Genomic DNA, 7682 nt, shown 5'->3' with positions numbered 1-7682 from the left:
GCAAGGGAACCGTAGACAGGCAAGTGAAATTTGGTTATTTACTAAAATCTCCTTTTGGTGGAAAAGGGTGGATTGTTAGTGTAGATGATTTAGAAGATATAATTGGTGGGCATGTATGGTTGGGTTTTATTTATGTATTTGGCGGGATTATTCGTGACTGCGTATTTGCAATACAGGCGTGGGGATCAGTTGGATCTTTGATTGAGTCATTTTTTGGAAGGGGGGAGATAATACTGATTTAAGAGTAGTTCACTACTGCAATAAAAAAAGAATTCTACTGCAATAAAAAAAGAATTCTAGTTAACGATTCCAATTTGTTCTGAGTTTTGCAGCCTGTGAATAGAAATCCACTTTTTCTTCTTTTTCATCTCAATAGAAAGAAGTGGGCAATCTCAACGTCAACCTCCACTCCACCTCGCAGACACAGTTTCTTCCCGTCATCATACTCCTACACCACAAGATACAGAGAAAAACAGGAACAGAAGGGTCCTCCACGGCTCCGCTCCGCTCTCTCCGGCCGCAGTCACCACAACCAATGGGCGCCGTCTCGGCGTTGGCGGACGTCGTGGTGGCGCCCTTCTCACTTATCATGGCGGTCGCGGCCCCACTGTTCGACTCCCAGGTCGTGCTCCCGCGCCGCCTCTACCCGGCGCCGCTCGTGGACATCCACCAGTGATTCACCGTCGCGTTCGGCCACTACCTCGTCGCCGATCCGCCGCCTTTCTTCCTCGGCCTCGTCTGGCTCGACCTGGCCTTCCTGTGGCCCGTCTGCGTCGCCAACCTCTACGGCATCCTCACGCGCCGCCGCTGGTCGGCCGCCACCTCGCTCATGGCGGGGGTCTACATGCTCACCTACTTGGTACGTGCCCGTCTTGGCCCTGCGTTTGCCCCTTTCTTCTTGCTCGCTTCAAGATCCATTCGAGTGATCAAGTGATAGCTAGCTTCTTTCATCGTTGACCAAGCGTGAAACATTTAATAATATTATCTTGATTGATTGCTGCGCTGTCTTGGTGGTGGAAATTTGTGGACGAGAGTATTTTTAGTGAATTTGGGAATAGAGATTTGAGATAATTCCTCGAGCAATCGTTTGGTTCCGTCGACACCCGACAGGTAGTTAATCTTCAGTCGCTAGCACAACACTCCTATGATGGTTAATCTTTATATCTTGTCCATTTTCGTGGAAGATTTTTTCTCGGTTCGTTTCTAACGGTGGCTGCAATTGTTTCAGTCCGCGATACTCGGTGACATGTTCGGCTCAGGAAAAGCAACGCCGAGGCTGCTTCAGCTGTATGTTCCGTTCATCGTGTTTGCTGTAACTGCAGTCTTGCGTGGTCTCTGCTCATGCTCAGTGCCGTTTACTGCTGTTACATCGGCTGCATCAGCTCAGAAGAAGAAAGCCTAGATTTTCTTTTTGCGGGTAAAAGAAAGTCTACATTTAAATTTGTATTTATCATATTTCAAGATTCAAGAAGAAAGTAGTCAAGTTCAAATCGATGTAAATGTATAAGTACTTGTTAAAAGACTGTGTATCTTTCCTTCCATTATTAAGCACTAGCACCGTAAAATATCACCTTCTGTCACGACAGCCACGACCCCACCGCTGTCAAGTTTAAGACTTGAATTATGTTGGGCTGAGTATACCACTGTTCTTATAACCATCCAACCATAGATTGGTTTGCCCTAACACCGTAGCTAAGAATGTGTTTGGTAGCATTCTCAACACATCATATATGTTACAGACATGCTACGTGTAGATATATTGAGTACATGCAATTGTTATTATTTGGTAAAGGGTAGCCCGGTGCATGTAGCTCCCGCCTGCGCAGAGTCTGGGGAAGGGTCCGACCACTTTGGGTCTATAGTACGCAACCTTTCCCTACATTTCTGTAAAGAGGTTGTTTCCAAGACTTGAACCCTAGCGGTATTTTTTTCGATAAAGGCTGAATTTTTTTTGAAACGGTCGGGGGGGGGGGGGGGCTCCCCACCTGAATATATTTCAAAATAAGTTTTTTTTTGTTTTTACAAACTACAGTAGGTGAGAAGAAAAGAAGTCTCGCCACAAGCCGGCGTGGACTTTGTCTTCCGCCATTCTGAGGCGGTGGGACCAGAGGGTGAGGTCAGAGATAATTCCTCTAAGAACATCGGGGGCAGGAGTATCGATATCCCTAAAAGTTTTGGCATTACGAGCATCCCATATTTTCCATGTGATGAGCAGCACAATGAGAGGCCACACGGACTCTGGTAGGCCCCGATGGGTAGGAGAAGTCCATAGCGCTGCAAAGGGGGAGAAGCATGGAAGAAAACCAATGGCGTCCCAAATAGACGAGCAGCTGGGCAGGTGAAGAAGAGGTGAGCACGGTCCTCTGGTGCGGCCCCGCATCGGGGGCATGATGGAGACTCAAGGAGTCTTGCGATGAAGTTTGGCCTTGGTGTTTAGCCTGTCGAGGTGGAGGAGCCAGCCGAAGACACGCACCCGGCTAGGCACGCGGGCGTCCCAAATGCATGCCAGCGTGTGGTCGGCAAGCTGAGAAGCCAAAGCGTCATAGGCTCCTTTGGTGGTGAAGGAGGAGCCATTAAGCAGCGTCCTGGAGTCGGGCGCCCCTAAAAGTCTCACATCCTGCAAAAGAAATCTCAAGGAAGCAAGTTCATTGGAAGCAGTTAAGGTTAGCCAGCTACGTAAACCCAGATCAATCCCATCCATCATAATATTAGCTACTAGGGCATTTGGTTTTGTGTGGTGGGAAAGAGGGAAGGGAAAGCAATCCACGGGGGTTTAGGGAGAACCCAACGATCTTAGCCAAAAGTATGTGGAGGATCCCGATCCAACAGAGACCTGGGAGATTTCACGAAGAGTAGAGAGGTGTTTAAAAATGGCTTTACCAAGGAAGGAAGCTTTTTAACTAACCTTATATGCAGTGGAGAGTGGTTGAGAATCCAATCCTTCCAAGGGAAAAGAGGAGCGTGCAAAAATTTGAATGCAAATTTCAACATAAGGCAAAAGTTTTGTGCTCTCAAGTTTTTGACCCCTAGACCTCCAACAAGTTTGGGCAAACAAATACGGTCCCATGCTGCAAGGCACTTGGCCCCCGAGAAAGAATCATCATTAGACCAGAAAAAAATCCTACGACGCTTATCGATGTCCTCGATGACACTCATAGGTAAGGAAAAGTACATCATGAAATAAGTGGGGAGGCTATCTAGAACGACCGACATAAGGACAAGGCAACCACCGCGGGACAACAAGAGGGCGCACCACCCGGCAAGGTATGTGTCACAGCCATCGATGAGCGGCTGAAAGGCCGAAGGAGGTAGTTTAGGGGGGGAAGGGGAAGACCAAGGTATTTCTAAGGGAAGGCGGCAGTAGTCGCCCCTAAGGTAGCCACCATATCAGCGGCGAGTTGTGGGTCGACGTTCATGGGGACAATCGTCGTTTTATGAAAGTTAATCGAGAGGCCAGTAGCAAGGGAGAAGTCATCAAGAATTTGTTTGAGGTTGGTTGCACCTTGCGGGTCGGCTTTGATAATGATAAGCGTGTCATCTGCATACTGAAGGACGGGGCAGGGTAAGGAGGGCAAGACCGGGTGGGCTAGGTGATTTAGGGAACATGCGTTGATAATCATCTGCTGGAGAACATCTGCAAGGATAATGAATAGGAAAGGGGAAAGTGGGTCACCCTGTCGGAGTCCATTCTTACACTGGATCCATGGCCCTAGTGAGCCATTAAGGAGAACTGTTGTTTTGCCAGAGTTAAGTAAAACGCTAATCCACCCTGGCCATTTCTCTGAGAAGCCCCGGGCCCGAAGAATAGAGAGGAGAGCGGGCCAAGACACAGAGTCGAAGGCTTTGGAGAAATCAAGCTTAACCACTAGCGTGGGGGGCTTTGGTCCTAGCACAGACGTGGAGGACGTCTGCAGCATAGAGAAAGTTCTCAGAAATAGTCCGACCTGAGAGGAAGCCCGTCTGGTCAGGGTGGACAAGCGCCGGAATGACAGGTTTGAGGCGATTAACAAGGAGTTTAGCGAGAGCTTTGTGTGGGCAATTTTGAAGGGAAATAGGACGGAAAGTATCAGGAGAGGGGGGAGCCGCTCCTTTTGGGATGAGGACAATGTATGCCCTATTAAGGCAGGAGATATCAGCGGACAGGCTGTAGAAGCTATTAAAGAGGTCACTTGTCCTTTGCTTAAGTATGGGCCAGAACTTGCGGTAGAAACCAGGGTCGAAACCATCCGGTCCAGGGTGATGTCTACTACGCAACCTTCTTCTTGTAGACTCGTGTTGGGCTCCAAGCGCAGAGTTTTCTGGGACAGTAGCAAATTTCCCTCAAGTGGATGACCTAAGGTTTATCAATCCGTGGGAGGCTGCTACCTCTTGAGCACTGCGTTGGTTTTCCCTTGAAGAGGAAAGGGTGATGCAGTACAGTAGCATAAGTATTTCCCTCAGTTTTTGAGAACCAAGGTATCAATCCAGTAGGAGACCACGCTCAAGTCCCAGGCACCTACACAAACAAATAAGAACCTTGCAACCAATGCGATAAAGGGGTTGTCAATCCCTTCACGACCACTTGAAAAAGTAAGATCTGATAGAGATGATAAGATAATATTTTTGGTATTTTTATGATAAAGACTAAAAGTAAAGAAAGCAAAATAAACGATAATAGAAATAACGGTAGATTAATATGATAGAGAATAGACCCGGGGGCCATAGGTTTCACTAGTGGCTTCTCTCAAGAGCATAAGTATTACGGTGGGTGAACAAATTACTGTCGAGCAATTGATAGAATTGAGCATAGTTATGAGAATATCTAGGCATGATCATGTATATAGGCATCACGTCCGTGACAAGTAGACCAACTCCTGCCTGCATCTACTACTATTACTCCAAACATCGACTGCTATCCAGCATGCATCCAGAGTATTAAGTTCATAAGAACGGAGTAATGCTTTAAGCAAGATGACATGATGTAGAGAGATAAACTCATGCAATATGATATAAACCCCATCTTTTTATCCTCGATGGGAACAATACAATACGTGTCGTTTCCCCTACTGTCACTGGGATTGAGCACCGCAAGATTGAACCCAAAGCTAAGCACTTCTTCCATTGCAAGAAAGATCAATCTAGTAGGCCAAACCAAACTGATAATTCGAAGAGACTTGCAAAGATAACCAATCATACATACAAGAATTCAAAGGAGATTCAAATATTGTTCATAGATAATCTTGATCATAAACCCACAATTCATCGGATCTCGACAAACACACCGCAAAAGAAGATTGCATCGAATAGATCTCCAAGAGAATCGAGGAGAACTTTGTATTGAGATCCAAAGAGAGAGAAGAAGCCATCTAGCTAATAACTATGGACCCGAAGGTCTGAGGTAAACTACTCACACATCATCGGAGAGGCTATGGTGTTGATGTAGAAGCCCTCCATGATCAATGCCCCCTCCGGCGGAGCGCCGGAAAAAGCCCCAAGATGGGATCTCACGGGTACAGAAGGTTGCGATGGTGGAAATAGGGTTTTGGCTCCTCCTCTCATGTTTTCGGGGTACGTAGGTATATATAGGAGGAAGAAGTAGGTCGGTGGAGCCATGAGGGGCCCACGAGGGTGGAGGGCGTGCCCAGGGGGGTAGGCGCGCCCCTGCCTTGTGGCCTCCTCGTTGATTGCTTGACGTCCACTCCAAGTCCTCTGGATCACGTTTGTTCAGAAAATCACGTTCCCGAAGGTTTCATTCCGTTTGGACTCCGTTTGATATTCCTTTCCTTCGAAACACTGAAATAGGCAAAAAAACAATTTGGGTTGGGCCTACGATTAATAGGTTAGTCCGAAAAATAATATAGAAGTGTATAATAAAGCCCATTGAACATTCAAAACAGATAATATAATAGCATGGAACAATCAAAAATTATAGATATGTTGGAGACGTATCAGAGGCGTAGGATGAAGATGGTCTCTTTCAAACGACCCTGCAACCAAATAACAAAGAGTCTCTTGTGCCCCCAACACACCCAATACAATGCCAAAATGTATAGGTGCACTAGTTCGGCGAAGAGATGGTGATACAAGCATAATATGGATGGTAGATATAGGTTTTTGTAATCTGAAAATGTAAAAACAGCAAGGTAACAAGTCGTAAAAGTGAGCAAAAAGGTATTGTAATGCTTGGAAACAAGGCCTAGGGTTCATACTTTCACTAGTGCAAGTTCTCTCAACAATGATAACATAATTAGATCATATAACAATCCCTCAACGTGCAACAAAGAGTCACTCCAAAGTCACTAATAGCGGAGAATAAACAAAGGGATTATTGTAGGGTACGAAACCACCTCAAAGTTATTCTTTCTGATCGATCTATTGGGCTATTCCTATAAGTGTCACAAACATCCCTAGAGTTCGTACTAAAATAACACCTTAAGACACACATCAACCAAAACCCTAATGTCACCTAGATACTCCAATGTCACCACAAGTATCCGCAGGTTTGATTATACGATATGCATCACACAATCTCAGATTCATCTATTCAAACCAACACAAAGAACTTCAAAGAGTGCCCCAAAGTTTCTACCGGAGAGTCGAGACGAAAACGTGTGCCAACCCCTATGCATAAGTTCACAAGGTCACAGAACCTGCAAGTTGATCACCAAAACATACATCAAGTAGATCACGTGAATATCCCATTGTCACCACAGATAAGCACATGCAAGACATACATCAAGTGTTCTCAAATCCTTAAAGACTCAATCCGATAAGATAACTTCAAAGGTATAACTCAATCCATTACAAGAAGGAAGAGGGGGAGAAACATCATAAGATCCAACTACAATAGCAAAGCTCGCGGTACATCAAAATCGTGCCAAATCAAGAACACGGGAGAGAGAGAGAGAGAGAGAGAGAGAGATCAAACACATAGCTACTGGTACATACCCTCAGCCCCGAGGGTGAACTACTCCCTCCTCGTCATGGAGAGCGCCGGGATGATGAACATGGCACAGGTGATGATTCCCCCCTCCGGTGGGGTGCCGGAACAGGGTCCCGATTGATTTTTTGTGGCTACAGAGTCTTGCGGCGGCAAAACCCGATCTAGGTTTATTTCTAGGGGTTTCTATATTTATAGGAATTTTTGGCGTCGAGAACAAGTCAGGGGGGTCCACGAGTCAACGACAAGGACAGAGGACGCGCCCGGGGGGGGTAGGGCGCACCCTCCAACCTTGTGGTTGGCTCGGGACTCTTCTGGCCCAACTCTTTTTCTTCGGGGGCTTCTTTTGGTCCATAAAAAATCACCGTAAATTTTTAGCTCGTTTGAACTCCGTTTGATATTCCTTTTCTGCGAAACTCAAAAACAAGGAAAAAACAGAAACTGGCACTGGGCTCTAGGTTAATAGGTTAGTCCCAAAAATCATATAAAATAGCATATAGATGCATATAAAACATCCAAGATAGATAATATAATAGCATGGAACAATAAAAAATTATAGATACGTTGGAGACGTATCAAGCATCCCCAAGCTTAATTCCTGCTCGTCCTCGAGTAGGTAAATGATAAAAGCAGAATTTTTTATGTGGAATGCTATCAAGTGCACAAGTTTGATCAATAATAATTTCAATCATTTTTTCTAGCATCATTATATATCATAACAGTAGCTCATATCATAAAACTTCTCATGATCAAGTAGCAAGCT

General features: G+C 45.7%; 1 pseudogene; it reads left to right on the top strand.

The window, feature by feature from the left end:
- The first annotated feature begins 422 nt into the window (after window positions 1-422).
- LOC109768231 (uncharacterized) lies at window positions 423-1565 on the top strand (annotated as a pseudogene).
- Window positions 1566-7682: the final 6117 nt, after the last annotated feature.

This window comes from Aegilops tauschii, chromosome 3 (assembly GCF_002575655.3).
Source record: "Aegilops tauschii subsp. strangulata cultivar AL8/78 chromosome 3, Aet v6.0, whole genome shotgun sequence".
NCBI lineage: Eukaryota > Viridiplantae > Streptophyta > Magnoliopsida > Poales > Poaceae > Aegilops > Aegilops tauschii.
Note: the sequence above shows the minus strand (reverse complement) of the source record. Positions and strands in the feature narration are given on the sequence as shown.